We start from the raw sequence: 23,177 nt of genomic DNA, 5'->3' as shown, positions 1-23,177 counted from the left end.
TTCGGTATTGTTTTTCTCACAAAATATAATTGTTCCTATGACAGCTATAGGATGTATAGAACCAACTTATATGCAAATTCTGTGAGTTTGGTTGAGATGTATCAGAAAACAAACAAGTTTTCCATACTAAAGGTGAATTTGACCCCGATTGTTCCTATGACAGCTATATGATATAGTGCGCCGATTTTAACCAAATTTGCTTCCTGCCCATACCTGCATACACCCTTGTACCCAACATTAACAATGATATATTCAAACAGCATTTAAAAATGGACCGCTAATTTTTGAGGAGATGGTGAAAAAACTACCACAATTGGAGAAAAAAGACACGAACTTTCGCCCCAGCATCCCATTGAAAAAACGTATAGAAATAGCTCTCTATACTCTTGGATCGTCTGATGTCCATTGCTGTGACTGAGGCATCATGTTGATTGAGAGACAGCGTCATCTCTGAAAAATATGCGTATTTTTTCTCTGGCCTCGCAACTTCCCGATTCGATCAGACCATTCGTCTAAAAGTAAATGCTCCAGATCCTCCGTTCACTTCTTGCGCTGCTTATCATTGTTCACTAATAAAATGAAGGAATTAATGGAATTTATCTTTTCCACAAGATAAATCTTGTTGCTTGTCAACAAATGATAACTTTTTAATCTTCACTTGTGGAGAAATAGCAGCTGCAAATTTTTTTATTATTTTAATTTTTAATATCTAGCATTTTTTAAAAGCTTATCTCAGAGTTAAGCGTGCGTTACTCAACATTACTTAAATATCACTCATCCGATCTTAAAGAGCATTATACTTTCACAAACTTATATACATTTTTAAATTAAGAAAATTAATAATGTTTTTTCTCCTTCCTGTGTTTACATAATTGGATTAATTAAGCTTCCTATAAGATATTAGACATTAAAATCTTTGGTGGAGAATCGGCTGGGCTTATTTGCAAGCCTGCCCAACGTGAATTGAGGGGTTTGTTTGAAATTATTATACTAAGGCTTCAATTTAAATTCAAAAACATTTCGAGGACGGCAAAATGTATCTTGCTATAAGCCATAATAAAACCACTGCAGTTTGAGTGATGTTTTGTAAATTTTATTTTAAGTTATTTAAAAACATGGCTTTACTTGGAAAACAAAATTAAATTTTGCCAGTTAAATAATTTCATTAAAGAATGCAAATATGGGAAGTTTTTTTTTATCCAGTAGGGAACTCCGCCCCCGATCTCGATCTCGGTGATGTAATTGAGCCCAGGTGAACAAAGAAGTTTTTTTTTACGTATGGCAGCTATATGATATGGTGGGCCGATTCACATATGACCATCAAGTTTTATTAACAGTCTCTGTTTTTTGCAAACTACGCCGCCCACAGTGTGCGTGGAACAATTTTAATATTTACTGGATCTGCCTAAAATTATGGGGAGGCTACATTCCAAATGTACTCCTAACTCTTACCATCTCTTAGATCTTTTAGTTCATACGAACAGACGGACATAATTATCCCACAAAAAAAGCCTCTACACGAGGTAAAAGTCTAGCGAAAGCAATTTCTACCCCCAAAGTTTCTGATATCCAATTTTGTGACGAACAAAATTCAGTTTTATCAAAAAATTTTAAATAAAAATATAAATTAATAAAAAAAAAGCGAAAATTGGCATTGTGCACTGTGAGTAAAAAGGGTGAGCTTCTTTGTACATAAAAATTACTTTTTGCGCAGTGCCGAATGCCAATTTTCGTTTTTGCTGCTGTCGGAAACCCCGTACTTACTATGAAAAAATAGTTTTTCATACTAAGACTTGGATTTCGCCCGATCGGTCCTATGACAGCTATATGATATAATGGTTCGATTAGAACCAACTTTGGTCAGGATATATAAGTCTAATTTAAATGCATATTCCATTAGTTTTTCATACTAAGACTTAATATTGGACCGATCGGTCCTATGACAGCTATATAGAACTAAGTTAAATGCATATTGTATTAGTTTGGTTAAGATTTCTCATAAACCAAACAAGTTTTTCACAGTAGAATTTGATTTTCGACGGACTGGTCCTATGACAGCAATATGATATAGTGGTCCGATAACAACTAACTTCGGTCAGGATTTTTAAAACTAACCTAAACGCATATGTTATCAATTTGGTTAAAATATCTTACTAAACAAAAAAGTTTTTCATACTAAAACCTAATTTTGACCCGATCGGTTCTATGACAGCTATATGATATAGTGGTCCGATTTGATCCAACTTTGGTCAGGATATATAAAACCAAGTTAAATACATATTGTATCAGTTTGGTTGAGATATCTCATAAAACCAATAAGTTTTTCGTACTAAAATGTGATTTTTGACCGATAGAAAAATTTATTTATTCACTTAACAGGTAATATCATGAAAGCCTCTCAACAAAAATGTATGTTTCATATACCAAAAAACGGGAAATTGTACGTATTACAACATATTAAAAATTAACAGAAATCGTTCGAGACGTTTTGTCAGAAATCGCCAAAGTGTAAGCTAAAAAAATTATTTCACCTGTAAAATGTTACCTGAGTACTTTAGAAAAAAAAGTTTAGAGGTACGCCTTATAGCCCTTAAACACAATGATATATAGAACATATCTGTAGCTTTTATGGTTTGAAAAATGTTGAGGTTTCAATTTTACCGGGATTTAGCGTTTTCCCGCTAAACTAGCGGTTTTTTTTAAAAGTCGTAGAACAAACATTTCTAGATTTTCGAAAAGGAATTAATCCCCATCATTACATTTAAGCATTTTTAGCGCTTTGATGCAAACTGACAAACAGACAAACAAACTGACTTTTCATTTTATTTTGAGAAGTCCACTAAAATTTTCAAATTTATTTATCTTTAGAACCAGTTATCGGATTTGGGTGATTGAGGTATCAATCGAGCCCCATTAGCTGCAATCATTTAAATTTTTCCCCTCTCACTTACACCCCGTATCTCATGACACGGGTTGGTTAGAAAAAGTTTTAGTATCCCATTATGTAAGCTAGGACTAAACCTTTCGATCTGTATATAGGTCGATCTGACAGTCGTAGCAAATTTTTCAACTTAGCTGTATATATTGTTAGTCGCCTTTCGCACCCTTCGTGATGCTTCGTCACTAACGCGAACTGCCGTCCGCAGTGATATCGACTCGGCTGCTGGTGCTGATGAAGAATATATATATACTTTGGGGGTCTGGCACGCCTCCTTCCCGCACAGGGCATTAAAATACATACTTAAACAAGGGGGCTCTGCCCCCTGCTCCTTTCGCTCTCCTACCCCCGGCTAGCTCCGCTCGCGGAAAGTTGCGGCTACAGTCCAGTAGGGTACCCTGAGCCCAGGTGCTCTTTTTTAAAAGTTGATTTTCGACCAATTGTTCCTATGGCAGCTATATGATATATGGAACCGATTTGAACCAGATCTGGTCAGAATGTACTAAACCAACATTAATGGATGTTTTATCAGTTTGATTAAGATATCTTAAAAACAAAAAACTTTTTCATACTAAGACTTATAGTGAACCGATTTTAACCAAACTTGGTCAGGATGTATAATACCAGCCCAGATGCATATTGTATCAGTTTGTTTCTGATGTCTTAACAGACAAAAAGCTTTTCCATACTAAAACTTCATTTTCGATGTATCGTTTCTTTGGCAGCTATGTGATATAGTTAACCGATTTTTGACCAAATTTGGTAAGGATGTATAATACCCAGATGCATATCCTATCAGTTTGGCTCGGATATCTTAACAAACAAAAAACTTTTTTACACTAAAACTTCATTTCGATGTATTGTTCCTATGGCAGCTGTATGATTTAGTTAACCGATTTTAACCAAATTTATTTAGGATGTATAATACCATCCCAGATGCATATTCTATCAGTTTGGTTCTGATATCTCAACAAAATGTATTCGATGTATCATTCCTATGGCAGCTATATGATAAAGTGGACCGATCCAAAAATAAAAACAAACTTGATCTGCCCATGGTATCCAGGAACCAACACACCAAGTTTGAAGTCTCTAGCTTTTATGATTCTTGAGATCGACGCTTTCAAACAGACGGACATGGCTCAATCGACTCGGCTGTTGATCCTGATCAAGAATATATATACTTTGGGGATCTGCCACGCCCCCTTCTGTTTGTTTCATACATTATGCCAAACACAGTACACCCTATTTTGTCCATTAATGGGCTCAGGGAATATAAAATGGTTCTGGAATTTCAATAATTTTTTCAGATTTTTTTTTTGCTTTTAATGGCTTATATGTTTTCCTTTTTTTCATAAAAAGCTGTTTAAAACGGTTATTGACCAAAATCTGTATTTTTCGACAAATGCTAAGCGGGCAGTTTTATGACGCTTCAATTAATAAAAAAAAACTTATGCTCAAAATATATAAAAGCTATTGAACTCTGAATATACAAAAAAATTTTGACTTTGCTAATTTTATATTAATCACACGAAAATGTACAATAACAATTTGCAAAAATAACGTAAGCAAATTGCAAATTTTACAGGAGAGTTTTTTTGAGTTATTGTGTTTTGTGTTTCGTAAAAGTTACTTTTTGCACAGTGCCGAATGCTATTTTTCGTTCTTTTTCTTTTTAATTAATTTATATTTTTATTTAAAATTTTTATATTAAACTGAATTTTGTTCGTCACAAAATTGGCTATCAGAAATTTTGGGTGTAGAAATTGATTAGAACCAACTTTGGTCAGGATCTATAGGTCTAACTTAAGTGCATATTATATTAGTTTGGTTACGATATCACGTAAAACAAAGCTTTTCATACTAAGACTTAATATTGGACCGATCAGTCCTATGACAGCTATATGATATAGTGGTCCGATTCGAACCAACTTTGGTCAGGATAAATAAAGCCAAGTTAAATGCATATTTTATTAGTTTGGTTAAGATTTCTCATAAAACAAAAAAGTTATTCACAGTAGAACTTGATTTTCGCCCGATTGGTCCTAAGACAGCTATATGATAAGAACTAACTTCGGTCAGGATTTTTAAAACTAACTTAACAAAGGGGGAACCGCCCCGGGCGCTAAGATATAAGGAGCGCCGAAAATATGAAATTTTGAAATGAAAGAGTTTGAACTTGGAAAAAAGTTGAGGGGTTGAACCTGAAATTTAATTAATCAGACAACAACGAACCAGAAACTGGTACGTTTCGAATTCCATATTTAGAATCAATCGATCCCATCATTTAGCAACTAAAATTGAGATTTGAGGCACTTTTTATTGTTTCTGAGAATTTGAATTAATAAACAGGCTTTAACACTATATTTAAATGGGAAAGTGAACTTGAAAATCATACAATGAATTTGGCACCGATTTTTTAACGATTCTTGTCACATCAACCCTAGCACATCGTTTACTTAGCAAACTTCAAACTTGAACCACTTACGATCATCAATTGGTCAAGAGAGACTTAGTAGTCTCCGTTTGCTGTCAATCGAATATCTCCAAATATGGGTAAAGTAATTTATGATTTTGCTTTCGTAAAAGCTAACAATTAATACCTCAATTTGGGGGACCTTAAATCAATTTTACAATTTTGGAAATAGCAAACCAATATAAAAATAAAGTTTAAAGTTCTTAATTTTAGCATGTATTTTTAAAGTATGTATTATGGATGTCATTGTTAAATTCAGACAATATGCGGATAAAATGGCAACGACTCAGCATTTAACAAGTCAAAGAAGTCTAAAATATTTGATCTTACTAAAAAAGACATGGGCTTACGTGGGCCTGACCAAATTTTAAAAATAACTTCCGATAGGTCAACATCCATGGAGTATTGTCACCCAATTTGGTTCCTTTAACTCTGATAGTTGCGGAGATAAAAGTTTTCAAAATGGTGTACCAATATCTGTCACAAATCTAATAGTACCAATTTTTTATGTATCGAGCTAATGATCATATTATAAGTTTTTATTGTAGTAACATTTAATTAATTTTAGTAAACATTTTAAACATTAGAGTTGTCAATTTAATATGTTTTTAAAACAATTATCTTTGTTTTGTTTATTTTCTTAAGAAATGTGTTGCTAAAAAGAAATTGTAGGGGGTGGAGGGGGCGCCGACAAAATCTTTGCCGCGGGATCAACTTTTCGAGGTATCAATCGACGCGTATTTTTTATTGGAATTTTTAAAAAATTAAAAATGTTAACAAAAGGCTCCAACGGCCCCATGTGCGGTAATCATTTAAATTTTTTCCCTCTTACTTACATCCCCTTATCTCTTAATCCAGGTGAGTTAGAAAATGTTTTAGTACGCCATTTTGTTAGTTTGGACTAAACCTATCGATCGTTATATGACTCGATCTGAACGGACAGTCGTAGCAAATTGTCAATATTAGCGGTATATATATTTCTAGTCGCCTTTCGTACCCTTCGTGCTGCTTTCGTCACTAGTGCGAGTTGCCGTCCGTAGTGATTACACTGAAAAAAATGACCAACTTCTAAAATCAAGAACATTCATCTTAACCCTCTAACGGGTAAAACCGTCTGTAGACGGTCATCCGTTTTAAAAATATAAATGGAAAACTAATAAAAATTTCTTTTCGAATATATGAATTTAATATAAAGAAATGATTTTCTGACGTTTAAAAATATATGTGAATATTTTCCGATGCACCGTTATTTTACACAATTTTTTAACATTGAAATTGTGGAAAATACAAAATTTAATTATGACCAAATAAATTGCAATTTCAATAACCAAAAAAAAAAATATTGACTAGGTCTATCGATTTGTGAATTAGACTGCTAGTAGGTAATATTATTCTCTTATGATTTGTAGAAAAATAAACACAAAAATACAACTAGAAGTATTCTTAAAAAGCTGAAAAGTGAAGACCATCTGTAGACGGTCTTGTCGGTTTAAGCGGAAAAAAATATGGCCGTTCGCTTGCATCACAAGGGAATATCGTACTCGACTTTTAACAATAAGTTTTGATTTTTCTCGGTTCTAAAGTTCTTTTTGAGTTGGTAATCACTAATTTAACTATAAATATGCAATTTACTTAAATTTAAGTGTCCATTATTCATAAAATATATTAATTTGTGAGTAATTTTAAATGAACAAATGCAAATAATTTTCCAATTTGGTTGTATAAAAAGGAAATCGATGCATATAGTCAGTATTTTGGTAAGTGAATGCTCAATTTATACAAATCAGTCTCCTAAACTTCTTTTTGGGACTACCACTACAAAAATAAATATATTTTAAGACATCTAACTTAAAAAAATATCTGTAAATAGGGATTTTCCACACATTACATAGTAACGGTCAACTCAAGCAATTGTTCATTTAAAACTGCTTATAAATTGATATATTTTACAATAATTATTTAAATTTAAGTAAATTGCATATTATTATAATTATATTAGTGATTACTAACTCAAAAAAAACTTTAGAAGCAATAAATAGCAAAAGTTATCGCCAAAAGTCGCGTGCGATATTCCCTTGTGATGCAAGCGAACGGCCATATTTTCTTCCGCTCAAACCGACAAGGCCGTCTACAGACGGTCTTCAGTATTTTTCACCTGACAGTCGTTCCAACCAACGGAAAATTATAAAATTTAAAACTTAAGCTTATTTAACCTAAATCTACTTATAAAAAAAATATAAACTTGATTGAATAACCATTTCGAATTTGCCTGTTATTTCTCCGTTAGCTAGCTCTCTCACTCTATCTTTGTGTTGTGTTTGTGTTTGTGGTCTCTCAGAGCTATCTGGTACAAATAAATCCTGTTTGCAATTCTATCAACAGGACACTTCATCTGCTTTTTGTATTGGACTCTAGTAATACCATTGTATCTAGGATTGACCCATTGGTTAAGCCAGAAGACCCATACCATCCAACTCTTTATACATGCGTTCAGATGTATTATCATCTGATACCGCTGTGCGCATTCGGTGTTTTAACAAAACAGATTTCAATAAGCTAAACAATCTGATTTCGTGTATGGATTGGTCTCAGCTAGTGATGTAAAAATATATGAAAATATCGACAACTCGTTTTAGTACGCCATTTTGTTAGTTTGGACTAAACCTATCGATCGTTATATGACTCGATCTGAACGGACAGTCGTAGCAAATTGTCAATATTAGCGGTATATATATTTCTAGTCGCCTTTCGTACCCTTCGTGCTGCTTTCGTCACTAGTGCGAGTTGCCGTCCGTAGTGATTACACTGAAAAAAATGACCAACTTCTAAAATCAAGAACATTCATCTTAACCCTCTAACGGGTAAAACCGTCTGTAGACGGTCATCCGTTTTAAAAATATAAATGGAAAACTAATAAAAATTTCTTTTCGAATATATGAATTTAATATAAAGAAATGATTTTCTGACGTTTAAAAATATATGTGAATATTTTCCGATGCACCGTTATTTTACACAATTTTTAACATTGAAATTGTGGAAAATACAAAATTTAATTATGACCAAATAAATTGCAATTTCAATAACCAAAAAAAAAAATATTGACTAGGTCTATCGATTTGTGAATTAGACTGCTAGTAGGTAATATTATTCTCTTATGATTTGTAGAAAAATAAACACAAAAATACAACTAGAAGTATTCTTAAAAAGCTGAAAAGTGAAGACCATCTGTAGACGGTCTTGTCGGTTTAAGCGGAAAAAAATATGGCCGTTCGCTTGCATCACAAGGGAATATCGTACTCGACTTTTAACAATAAGTTTTGATTTTTCTCGGTTCTAAAGTTCTTTTTGAGTTGGTAATCACTAATTTAACTATAAATATGCAATTTACTTAAATTTAAGTGTCCATTATTCATAAAATATATTAATTTGTGAGTAATTTTAAATGAACATTTGCTTGAGTTGATAGTTTCGGTAGAAGCGATGATAAGTTTAGCAGTGATAAAAGTGATGGGACTCCGATTATGTTGCCGACAACTTATGATCTATACTTCCCATACCCATACTATTCCAAAACCATTAGAAAATTGGAAAATTATTTAAAATGATAATTCCGATGCATTTCTTCAAGATTTAAGCCTTTCATTCAATGCTTTCCAAAACACTTAGGCAGCAGTTTCACCTGAAGTGTTAGTTCTTTACCTATCGATACAGAACAATCAACAACTGCGTGCTTCAAACTTTTTTAAAACATTCGATCTGCATTGCCCATACTTGAACCAACTAGTCCCCAAATCCAGTCTACTTCCAGCCCAGTTCTGCTCCAAGATTCAAGGAGTTATCGTAAATTCGGTATTGTGGGAAGATAACAAGTGCGGTAGGCTGGCATCTATATATTTTGAAATAGCACCAATCCTCAAAGCCAATTACAATCAGGAAGCACTGCATTATGGCAAGATGCTGAAGCTATATAAAGAAATCAGTTGCTTGCAAATAAATGAGGAATGCAATAATCACATTGAAAGGAGTCCCTTTTATGGACGGCCTTATGGGCAGTTAGAAATCAAGGACGAAGATAGGAACCATAAATAAAGCTATTCTACTATATGATGAGTGTCTTTTCTATCGTTTCGTGAACATGAATACCACTAATGCAAACATATTATACAGGTGGGTTCTTGTATAGAAAGTTTCCGAATCAGAGTATGTGATCGGAGAGCAGCTAAAGCATGCAGAGTTCCTTACAAAAAAAGGCAAAAGAACTTGTTTCCTTCAAGGAAATGGCATGTAATGACTTAACCGGCTAGCAATCACAGGAAACGAGCTGTTCATCTGACATCAGATCAGGATATGAAAATGCAAATAATTTTCCAATTTGGTTGTATAAAAAGGAAATCGATGCATATAGTCAGTATTTTGGTAAGTGAATGCTCAATTTATACAAATCAGTCTCCTAAACTTCTTTTTGGGACTACCACTACAAAAATAAATATATTTTAAGACATCTAACTTAAAAAAATATCTGTAAATAGGGATTTTCCACACATTACATAGTAACGGTCAACTCAAGCAATTGTTCATTTAAAACTGCTTATAAATTGATATATTTTACAATAATTATTTAAATTTAAGTAAATTGCATATTATTATAATTATATTAGTGATTACTAACTCAAAAAAAACTTTAGAAGCAATAAATAGCAAAAGTTATCGCCAAAAGTCGCGTGCGATATTCCCTTGTGATGCAAGCGAACGGCCATATTTTCTTCCGCTCAAACCGACAAGGCCGTCTACAGACGGTCTTCAGTATTTTTCACCTGACAGTCGTTCCAACCAACGGAAAATTATAAAATTTAAAACTTAAGCTTATTTAACCTAAATCTACTTATAAAAAAAATATAAACTTGATTGAATAACCATTTCGAATTTGCCTGTTATTTCTCCGTTAGCTAGCTCTCTCACTCTATCTTTGTGTTGTGTTTGTGTTTGTGGTCTCTCAGAGCTATCTGGTACAAATAAATCCTGTTTGCAATTCTATCAACAGGACACTTCATCTGCTTTTTGTATTGGACTCTAGTAATACCATTGTATCTAGGATTGACCCATTGGTTAAGCCAGAAGACCCATACCATCCAACTCTTTATACATGCGTTCAGATGTATTATCATCTGATACCGCTGTGCGCATTCGGTGTTTTAACAAAACAGATTTCAATAAGCTAAACAATCTGATTTCGTGTATGGATTGGTCTCAGCTAGTGATGTAAAAATATATGAAAATATCGACAACTCGTTTTTCGCGGAAGCGATTATTATGAGATTATGAGTACAAAAAGTTGCATTCCTTAAAAAAAAGTATCGATAAATTTGTAGAAAATACAGCCAAATAAAAAAATGCACATTTACTTATTTCACTGAGGTACATCAAACTAAAATATTACATACCAAAAATGTTAACACCAATGTTAAAATAACAGTTGTTCAAGTGGGCTGTTTCAAGCGAAGACCCCGTGTTTTGCTAAAGTGTAAATTTGCAGGGCTTTTTAAAATTTATAAACATCCCAGAAAATCATATTTAAAAGTACGAATTCGCAATTGATGTTAATAATTGGGGTTTTTACTGTGTGCTGCTACTCATACATTGTTGACTAAAATGGGCGTGGCACTAACCCCTCCTCCCATTTTTTATTTTCCCTTATAGGTGGGCACGGGCCGTGCCGAACGTCGTGGCTCATGGTCCTTTTTAAAAAATTGTCGGGTCGGGCCGGGCTCGTGCCCACCTATAAGGGAAAATAAAAAATGGCTCATCATATCAATCACATGGAAATGCTTTAAACGAAAGAAGATCAAAATTGTTAAGTTCTAACATTGATAAAATTTTATTTTTGAATAAAAATATAAAATTTGAAAATATATCAATCCCTTTTTATTAAAACTTTTGCCGATCGGGCCGGGCCGTGCTGGGCGGGCTCGTGTTTTCGGCCTGAAAAATGAGGCCTGCGCCCACATCTATTTTCCTTCGATTATGATGACAGCCATCTGAGTGGGCTCACAACTTTCTGTACCGAAAAATCATGACTATTTTAAATGCTCATAATATACTATATTTAAAATTGTTATTAACAATAGTAATAGTTAAATATTCTCACTTACTTTTAACAAAAAAATAACTATATAAATAAGATAAAAATCAGGGCAGGGATGGCGTCACGCCGACTTATCCAAAATATTTATAAACATATGTTTAACACTAGAAAAACCCGCATCAAATTATCAAATATTAATTAATGCTACAAAAACTGGTCAAACGCTCATAGCGCAGTGATATCATTCAGTTTAATCTAAAAATTTTAAATAAAAATGTAAATAAATAAAAAAAAGCGAAAATTGGCATTGTGCACTGTAGGCAAAAAGGGTAAGCTTCTTTGTACATAAAAATTACTTTTTGCGCAGTGCCGAATGCCAATTTTCGCTTTTTTTTTATTAACTTATATTTTTATTTAAAATTTTTAGATTAAACTGAATTTTGTTCGTCACAAAATTGGATTTCAGAAATTTTGGGGCTAGAAGCTGCTTTCGTCACTAGACTTTTACCTCGTGTAGAGGTTTTTTTTGTGGGGTATCAGAAATTTTTGCAACTGCTTTGGCTTTTGACATTGTTACTTTATCATTAATGCAGGCAAATAGTAAAATATATAAATTTAGTTGTTGTATATTTCATAAATAAAAAAAAATTTTCTTCTTCTACGCGAAATAGTACGTATTGCAACATATTTTTTAATTATTTAAAATTTAACAGAAATCGTTAGAGCCGTTTTGTCAGAAATCGCCAAAATGTAAGCTAAAAAACTTTATTTCACCTGTAAAATGTTGCCTGATTACCTTAGAAAAAAGTTTAAAGGTACGCCTGAAAGCTCAAACACACCATTCCAATGATAAATATAACATATCTGTAGCTTCTATGGTTTAGAAACTGTTGAGGTTTCAATTTTACCGGGATTAAGCGTTTTCCCGCTGAACTAGCGGTTTTTTCAAAAAGTCGTGCAACAAACATTTCTAGATTTTCAAAAAGGAATAATTACCCATCATTACATTTAAGCTTTTTTAGCGCTTTGATGCACACAGATTTCAAATTTTTTTATCTTTTGAACCAGTTATCGGATTTGGGTGATTAAGGTATCAATCGACACGTATTTTTAAGTAGAATTTTTAAAAAATAAAAAATTTTTCCCCTCCTACTTACACCCCCATATCACATGACCCAGGTTGGTTAGAAAAAGTATGCCATTTTGTAAGTTAGGACTAAACCTTTCGATCGGTATATAACTCGATCTGATCGGACAAACGTAGCAAATTTTCCGATTAGCTGTATATATTATTAGTCGCCTTTCGCACCCTTCGTGATGCTTTCGTCACTAACGCGAACTGCCGTACGCAGTGATATATTTTCAACAAAAAACCGTAGTTCTAAAATCTAAAATTTAGATTCTAAATAGTCCCCGCTTCTTGAGTTGAAAATTGTATTATTTTGAAAATTTTAGCATATAAATATTAGCATATCTTTAGGATTTTTAGCCCGATACTGACAAGATTGGTATAAATTCTCTGGTTAGGACCATGACTTTTAAAATTTCATAGAATCAAAGGATCAATTGTCCTAAAAACATAATATTTGTCAATTCAAAGACTAAAAACACAACATTTTTCAAGCCACAAAGCGGGGACTAGAAATTGATTTTAGAACTATGGTTTCTTGGTGAGAAAATCTTAGAATTGACCGTAGATTATGAATATGGGTTATCATTTTTTGCGTTAAAATCAATGCGCCCTAATATATATACTTTATGGGGTCTGACACGCCTCTTTCTGCCAGTTACATACACACATTCCCACAAAATCTTTTTTAATGGGCTCAGGCTATAAAAAAACATAGTGCAATGGTGTGGTGAACGACCTTAGACCTTAGGCAATTCTTAAAGAAATCTCCAGCTTTGTTTTCTAATCTTGGAAAGCCTACAACGAACGGACAAAATATTTGCAGACAGTGAAGGGATTTAAATGCGAAATCTCCATAAATCCAATTAACATAAAGCTGCATAGCATATATTGTGATGGTAACGGTAACGGGTTAGGGTCTCAAACAGATTAACCAGCGACCATGTACCGCAAATTTAAAGAAATTGTATTTGAAGCTTACCATGTGCCAAGAGATTGACTTGAGCTACCTGATTCTTTTTTTTTGCTGTTGCTGACAATCAACCATAAGGGGTGACGGTTTACGTACAACTTTGCTTGTGGATTACCACAAACGATCTTTTGACTTTTCCTGCTAAGCGATCATAAAGTGTGGATTATATATTCATGGTCCCGGCTACCACTCATTGCATTCCCAGGTCCAGTTTTGTTACTTTCCACACCTAGCTGTGTGCGGTTTAATCCGAGACCACCAAAAAGATCATGAGCGTTTATTTAATCTGCTCCGTTGAATGCAAATTGTGACTCAAGCAGGTAAGCTGATAATCCTTGTTAAGTCCGATAGTCGAGATCACCATATAATTTTGCAGGAAAATCCAAGCGGACTACCCAGAAGTTTTGTTGATTTGTTTGACTGTTATGCCTAATCGCGGAAAAGTCAACGGGAAAATAACTTGCCCGACCTGTTGACTAGGATCCTGATCTTGCCATCGAATTTTGATCCTGAAGAATGATGGGCAATGTATATGCTCGAGAGTAAGGATTTACAGAAATTAGTTCCATATACCACTATACCAATAGCTTCCATGGGACCGATCAGTCGAATAAGCGTAAAGCTTATTTCATTATTTATATGCTAATTACTTAGCCGTCTCTCCATAAATTTTAATGAATCATATCTTAAACGACGCGTAATTAATGCAGCCATGTAAATAAAATATAAAATAAAATATGATAACATTTTTTCTAGAATTTTAAACAAAAAAATCTAAAAAAAAAAACTAAATAAAAAATCATAATTTTCCCAATTCAAAAATGTATGTCCCTTAAACTACTGGTTTAAATCTTAAATTTTGTGTTAATGAATTATAGGTATCGGTTTTGTCATTCACGAGTAATGAAGACAAATGTGGGCGCACCTCTAAAAAAGGTACGAAAAAAAAACCAGATTTAAAAAAATTCTAATCTCACCATAAAAAAAAAAAAATTGTTTTTCGTCATATGTGGCTCCAAATCTTTCCAAAAAAGTGGGTTTGGTTCTTGTAATTTTTTGGTTATTGCCTAGTGTTACTTGTTTTTCGAAATCTTAAACATTTGTTGATTTTCTAAGTCTGAATTCTCAGAAAACAAGAAAACAATTTTTTTTAGTTTTTTTTCGGGACCACCCTGAATGTTTGTGACTTACCACGTGAAGTGAAAAAGCACGCCGATTTCCTTGCAACTTTCAATTGTTTTTGTTTGGTTGACAAATTAAAAACATGTCAATATGATAAATGTTAATCAAGGTATTTTAAATAAATTGTTAGAAGAGATTTTTGGTATTTGTGATTAGTTGAGCCATTCTGCAATGTGTTGTTCACGTTTAGTTTTAGCTTAAAACTAAAAAATTCCTGGATACCATACGCAGATCAAGTTTGTTTCCAATTTTTAATCCAACGCTCAAATCGCTCAAAAGGATTTACAGGCGCAGTGTGAAAGGTAGCACTCCCTCACTAAACAATTAGTTGTGAAGTAAGCCTAATAAACGGCCCTGAAAATTTCAAAGCGAGCGAAAAATCATATATACGTTTATATGCAAGCCGCTCGCAAAGTAAGCGCACAAAGAGAGTACGAACTAGTACCCATTTTTTTGGGTACCCAGCATGAATTAGTATCCATTGTTTTGGGTACCGAACTAAAAATCGAGCGATAAACAAAAATGCTATCGTTATCATGTAATAAATGTTGATGTATAATTTAAGTACATACAAATATACAATTAGATTAAAATATAATTGTGTGGATATATAATTATGTATTTTGGCATGGCAAAATTCTATATGACGTCACATTTTTCAATAAAGTCGGACAGATGCTGATTGCTAGGACAAGCGATCATTTGCAGCACTACTTTTGCATCGTTGCCGAGCACTGGAAGCTGTAAAAAAATAATAATTTTAGTTATTTATATTTCCGATTTTTTTTCCGATTATTATTAATTATGAAAAAGTGGATGGAATATGCTTTGATGTTGGTTTTGTGCATTCTGACCAGATTTGGTTCAAATGGGTTCAATATATCATATAGCTGCCATAGAAACTATTGAGCGAAAGTCAGCTTCTATAAAAGAGTAACTGAGTCGAGCGTGCTCGACTGTAGCCGCACCTCACCGCGAGCGAAGCGAGCCGGGGGTAGGCGAGCGAAGCTAGCAGGGAACGGAGCCCCCTTGTAACTTTCGCATAGTGAAGAGTATAGATAAAGTCCTGTTGAAAGGTGATTAACAAAACCGTCTAGAGTCAGATGCTACTCAACCCTCTAACGGGTAAAACCGTCTGTAGACGGTCTTCCGTTTTAAGATTATAAATGGAAAACTAATAAATTTTTTCGAGCTTATTTATTATGTGTTTGGAATTGATTTTGTGACGTTTTAAAATTTATTTGATTATTTTCCAATGAACCGTTTTTTTAAAAAGAGTTTTGTTACATTGAAATAATTGAAATGGTGAAAAATACCAAATTTAATGATGACCAAATAAATTGCAATTTCAACCGCCAAAAAAAAATATTTTGACGAAGTCTAACGATTTGTGAATTAGACTGCTATTAGGTTATATTATTCTCTTATGTTTTGTAAAAAAAACAAATACAAAAATTCACCTGCTAGTGTTCTTAAAAAGCGCAAAACTGAAGACCGTCTGTAAACGGTCTTGTCGGTTTGAGCGAAAAAAAAAATATGGCCGTTCGCTTGCATCACAAGGGAATATTGCACGCAACTTTTGGTGATGTCTTTTGCTATTTTTTGCTTCTAAAGTTTTTTTTTGATTTGATAATCACTAATATAACTATTAAAATACAATTTTCTTAAATTTAAGTTATTTTTATTTATAAAATATATTGATTTATAAGCAATTATAAATGAACAATTGCTTGAGTTGATAGATTCTGTAGAAGCGATAATAAGCTAGGCAGTTATAATAGTGATGGGACTCCGATTATGTTGTCGACAACATTCAATCTAGAAACCCAGACTATTCCGAAACCATTAGAAACTTGGAAAATTGTTCAACATTATAATTCCGATGCATTTCTTCAAGATTTAAGCCTCTCATTCAATTCTTCCCAAGACACTCAGGCAACAGTTTCACCTAAAGTGTTGGTCCCATATCCATCGATATAGAAGAACTATCCTCATCAACAACTGCCTGCTTCAAGTCTTTCCAAAGCATTCGATCTTCCTTGCCCATACTTGAACCAACTAGTCCTTAAGTCCAGTCTACTTCCCGCCGAGTTATGCACCACAATTAAAGGAGTTTTCATAAATTCGGTATTGTGAAAAGATAACAAGTGCGGTAGGCTGGCATCCACATATATGTTAGGATATCACCACTCCTCAGAGTCAATCATAATGAGGAAAGAGCTGAAGCACTGCATTATGGTAGGATGCAGAAGCTATATATTTTATTTTATTTATTTATTTATGCACGACTAAGAGCAGTCGGCAAAGAAAAAATTTCCAAGTATAAAAATTAAGTTAAAGATTAGAAATACAAATACAAATAAACATATATTATGAGCTGTAAAGAATAAAGTTAAAGTTAGATCTGGGGTAAGCAAAAATTTTAAATGATACATAATTTGTTGCTAGGATTGGGGAAAACCCAGAAAAACTCAATCGGATCAATAAAGATTAGTATTGTTAATAATAATAGAATGAATGTTAGACTAGTATAAAGTAACATAACAAGTTGATAGTATTAGTAAGGTCAGGGATTTAACGATAGGTATTGGAAAATTTCGGATTTTAGGGAAGGAAGAGGGAGAGAGAGTTCTGCGGAGAAAACGTGAAAGATTCTATTACAGGTAGTGCATAAAACACGAAACGAATCATGTGAAGCGTAATCAGTTGTGCATGTAGATAAAAATAAAGGCTTGTAATTCCTAGTAGACCTGCGGGGGACCGGAAAGGTGAGGCGGGCCAGAAGGGAACTAGAATCAATTTCGCCAATAATCAATTTGTGAAGAAAAACAACACCAAGAGTTTTCCTACGATTAATCAATGACGGAAGATTGAGAAGACGAAGCCTATGGGAGTACGGTGGTAAACGAAGGTTGGGATCCCAGTTAAAACCACGTAAGGCGAAAAGCAAAAATTGCTTTTGAACTGATTCAATTCGATTCTGGTTTATTTGATACTGTGGGCTCCAAATGCATGAACAGTATTCCAGGATGGGACGAACTAAAGAAACGCAAAGGAGTTTAGTGGTAAAAGTATCATTAAATTCTTTCGACCACCGTTTAATAAAACCAAGTACTCCTTTGGCGTCGTTAACTATAGTGGAGATGTGCAAATTGAAGCATAATTTGCAAGCAAATAAAACTCCAAGATCCTTTGCAGATTTTATACGTTGCAAAGGGGTATTGTCAATCGTATAAGAACCTAAATAGGGCCTAGTACGACTAATTGTCATGAATATACACTTTGAACAATTGAGATACAACTTATTGGCCGAGCACCATAGTTGCATAGCTTTCAAATCGTCTTGCAGACGATTATGAAGAAGGGGATCAGTGTATGAAAAGATAAGCTTTACATCATCCGCATACATTAAAATATATGAATGGGACAGAATAGTGGGTAGATCGTTAATGAACAGAGTAAAAAATAAAGGCCCCAAGTGACAACCTTGAGATACACCAGAAGTAACGTGAACCGAACTCGAAATGGTTGACCTAAGAAGCACTTTTTGGGTCCTACCTTTTAAAGAGGTGGAAACCTAACGTACAAAGGCGGGAGGGAAACCTATGCAATTAAGTTTGTAAAGTAAGAGGTCATGGTCCACAGAGTCAAAGGCTTTAGTGAAGTCTGTGTATATGACATCAGTTTGCTTTTTCTCTGAAAATGCATCTTTTACCAAGGAGGTAAATACAAGCAAGTTGGTCGTAGTGGACCGACCATTAATAAAGCCGTGCTGTGCAGGGGAAATGATCGATTTACAGAGACGCTGCAAAAAAGGAACAAGGATTTTTCCAAATTATTTCGGAATGGCTGATAGCTTTGCAATGCCTCTGTAGCTCGAAATATCAGACTTACCACCTTTTTTGTGGAGGGGAATGATATAAGATTCTTTCCAAAGATGTGGAAAGACTGAAGATTCAAGGGATAGATTAAAAAGTTTATGCAACTAGAGACAACTAGGCGTGTTGTCTGGCCCACGAATGAAAGAAGATTTTAAAGAGCTAATAGAAGAGAATATAGTGTAAAAAGAAATAGAGGGAGCAAACATAGTGTTTGATTGAAAAATAGAATAAGGATAAGATGAGTTGGAAGTGGAGATTGGAGAATAGGTGGATTGAGAAAAGTTAGCAAATAGTTCAGCGGCTTCAGAGTCGTTGCTGGCATTATCTATCCCATAAAAAAAAGAGGATTGAAGGTCATTATAACTAGTCGGCCTGTGCTACAGTCGAGCATACTCGACTGTCGGAGACCCCGTACTTACTATGGCAAAAACCAATAATGGAAAAAAGTTTTTCTTACTAAGACTTGATTTTCATCCGATCGGTCCTACGACAGCTATATGATATAGTGGTCCGATTTGAACCAACTTAGGACAGGCTATATAAAGCCAAGTTTTATGTATATTCTATAAGTTTGGTTACGATATATCATTAAACAAAAAAGTTTTTCATACTAAGGATGTATAAGACTAACTAAAATGCATTATCTATAGGTTTGGTTACGATGTCTCATAAAACTAAAAAGTTTTTCGTAATAAGACTTATTTTAGGCACGATCGGTCCTATGACAGCTTTATGATATAGTGCTCCGATTTGAACCAACTTTGGACAGGATATACAAAGCAAAGTTTTATTTATATTCTATCAGTTTGGTTATCATATCTCATAAAACAAAAAAGTTTTTCATACTAAGATTTGATTTTCGCCCGATCGGTCCCATGACAGCTATATGATATAGTGGTCCGATTTGAAACAACTTTAAACAGGTTATATAAAACCAAGTTTTATGTATATTCTATCAGTTTGGTTACGATATCTTGAAAAACAAAAAAGTTTTTCATACTAAGACTTGATTTTCACCCGATCGGCTCTATGACAGCTTTATGATATAGTGGTCCGATTCGAACTTACTTTGGACAGGATACATAAAACCAAGTCATATGCTTATTGTATCAGTTTGCTTTAGATATCTCAGAAAACAAAAAAGTTTTTCTTACTAAAACTTGATTTTCGACCGATTGTTCCTATGTGCGCTATATGATTTAGTAGTCCGCTTCAAAAAAGAAACAAACTTGACCTGCCTGCAATATAGAGGAATCTACATACCAAATTTGGTGTTACTAGTTTTCAAATTGTTCTTATAATTTGGATATGACATTTTTTTCGATTTGTGGGCAATAAAGGGGCGTGGCCGCATTTTGAAACAAACTTGATCTGCTTGCAATATAGAGGAACCTACATTCCAAGTTAGGTGTCTCTATCTCTTATAGTCTCTGAGATGTAGGCGCTCATACAGACAGACAGACAGACGGACATTGCTATATCGACTTGGCTATTGATGCTGATCAAGAATATATATACTTTAAAGGGTCAGCCACGCCGCCTTCTGCCTGTTACGCACATATTCGTTAAAACAAACCCAATAGACCCCTGTACTTTTTTTAAGTACGGGGTTCGAAAAATCAGCGGCCTCCAAAATAATGAGGAATACAATAATCACATTGGAAGGAGTCCCTTGGATGGACGGCTTGATGGGCAGTTACAATCCAAGGACGAAGAGCAGAAACATTAAGAAAGCTATTCTACTATATGACGAGTGTGTTTTCTAGAATTTCGTGAATATGAATGCCACTAATGCAAACATATAATACAAAAGGGTTCTTGCATAGAAAATTTCTGACTCAAGCTTTACGATCGCAGAGCAGCTGAAGCAAGCTGAGTTCCTTACAAAAAAAGGCAAAAGAACTTGTTTCCTTCAAGGAAATGGCATGTAATGACTTAACCGACTTAATTTGGTTGTATAAAAAGGAAAACGATGCATATAGTCAGTATTTTGGTAAGTGAATGCTCAATTTATACAAATCAGTCTCCTAAACTTCTTTTTGGGACTACCATTACAAACATAAATATATTTTAAGACATCTAACTCAAAAAAAATACCTGTGAAATGGATTTTCCACATATCACTGCGGACGGCAGTTCGCGATAGTGACGAAAGCAGCACGAAGGGTGCGAAAGGCGACTAACAATATATACAGCTAATCGGAAAATTTCCTACGACTGTCCGATCAGATCAAGTTATATACCGATCGAAAGGTTTAGTCCTAACTTACAAAATGGCATAAAACTTTTTCTAACCAACCTGGGTCATGAGATACGGGGGTGTAAGTGGGAGAGGATGAATTTAAATGATTGCAGCTAATGGTGCTGTTGGGGCTTTTTGGTAAAATTTATTTATTTATTTATTATTCTACTTAAAAAATCGCGTCGATTGATACCTCAATCACCCAAATCCAATAGCTGGTTCAAAAGATAAATAAATTTGAAAATTTTAGTGGACTTCTCAAAATGAAATGAAAAGTCAGTTTGTTTGTCTGTTTGTCAGTTTGTATCAAAGCGCTAAAAAAGATTAAATGTAATGATGGGGATTTTTTCCTTTTCAAAAATCTAGAAATGTTTGTTTTACGACTCTTTGAAAAAACCGCTTGTTTTGCGGGAAAACGCTAAATCCCGGTAAAATTGAAACCTCAACAGTTTCCAAACCATAGAAGCTACAGATATGTTCTATATATCATTGGAAAGGTGTGTTTAAGGGTTTTTTTTTTTCTAAAGTACTCAGGTAACATTTTACAGGTGAAATAAAGCTTTTTAGCTTACACTTTGGCGATTTCTGACAAATATCTATAACGATTTCTATTTAATTTTAATATGTTGTAATACGTACAATTTCTCGTTTTTGGGTATATGAAGCATAAATTTTGGTTGAGAGGTTTGGAAGATATTACCTGTTAAGTGAATAAATACATTTTTCTATGTCGGACCACTATAACATATAGCTGTCATAGGACCAATCGGGCGAAAATCAAGTTTTACTCTGAACAACTTTTTTGTTTTGTGAGAAATATTAACCAAACGAATACAATATGCATTTAACTTGGCTTTATATATCCTGACCAAAGTTGGTCCAAATCGGACCACTATATCATATAGCTGTCATAGGACCGATCGGTCCAGTATTAAGTCTTAGTATGAAAAACTTTTTTGTTTAATGAAATATTTTAACCAAATTAATGGAATATGCATTTAAGTTACACTTATATATCCTGACCAAAGTTGGTTCTAATCGCAGCACTATATCATATAGCTGTCATAGGACCGATCGAGCGAAACCCAAGTCTTAGTATGAACAACTTTTTTTTTCTGATATCCCACAAAAAAAAATCTCTACACGAGGTAAAAGTCTAGTGACGAAAGCAATTTCTAGCCCTAAAATTTCTGATATCCAATTTTGTGACGAACAAAATTCAGTTTAATCTGAAAATTTTAAATAAAAGTATAAATTAATAAAAAATAAGCGAAAATTGGCATTCGGCACTGCGCAAAAAGTAATTTTTATGTACAAAGAAGCTCACCTTTTTTGCTCACAGTGCACAATGCCAATTTTCGCTTTTTTTTTTATTAATTTTTAGAATAAACTGAATTTTGCTTGTCACAAAATTGGATATCAGATATATTTTACATGTAAAATAAAATTACATGTAAATTAAAAAAAAAAGATTTATTTTTTGTTCGAAATATAAATTTCAATCTTTTTTATTCTTTAAACAGCATTGTTTAATATATAAAAAAGTTTTATTACGCTTGTTTCAAAAAAAAAAATTTTTTTTTTTTGATAAATCTTCTTCTTCTTCTTCTCACACTAGTAAATTGCGAGGTTGCTTCAGTTTTTCGACTAAAAGTGTGGTTAGGCGCACCCAGATGCATGAAAGACCGGGGTTATTTCGTTAGAGAATTGATTAACAAAAACACTTGTGGTAGTGAGATCGAGTCTAATTTTAGTTCTATTCCATCAAAGTAAAAAAATAGCCTAATTTTGGTGCTTTTTTTAAACATCGCTGGGATAAAAGGTCAACAAGTGAAGAAACAAAATCCAATCCAAAACAATTTAATTAGAAATAAATGTACTTTTCATATGAAAACAAAAACATAAAGATCGGTCATATAACTTGTCATCAAAACAGTTTTAAAGTTTGCATTTTTTATAAAATTTTCACATTTTTGCGCGCATTGAAAAATGGGTAAACTTTGAGAGGCTGTCACGCCCACAATTTTTACCTGATTTCAAAAATCGTTTGGATTCGTAATCTTTCAAGTTTTCTTTATCGAATGTCATTATTACTTTTTTCGAACGCTTTCGTCAAAAAAAAGATTGTTGCCACGCTTTTTGGCCTCCTGCCCCAGTGTGCAACGTTCCAAAATTTAAAACTTATGCTTATTTAACCTATATCAACTTATAAAATGAATATCAACTTGATTGAATGTCTATTTCGATTTTGCCTGTTAGAGGGTTGATACTTTT

Source organism: Drosophila innubila, chromosome X (assembly GCF_004354385.1).
Source record: "Drosophila innubila isolate TH190305 chromosome X, UK_Dinn_1.0, whole genome shotgun sequence".
NCBI classification, from domain to species: Eukaryota; Metazoa; Arthropoda; class Insecta; order Diptera; family Drosophilidae; genus Drosophila; species Drosophila innubila.
This window is presented reverse-complemented; position numbering follows the sequence as displayed.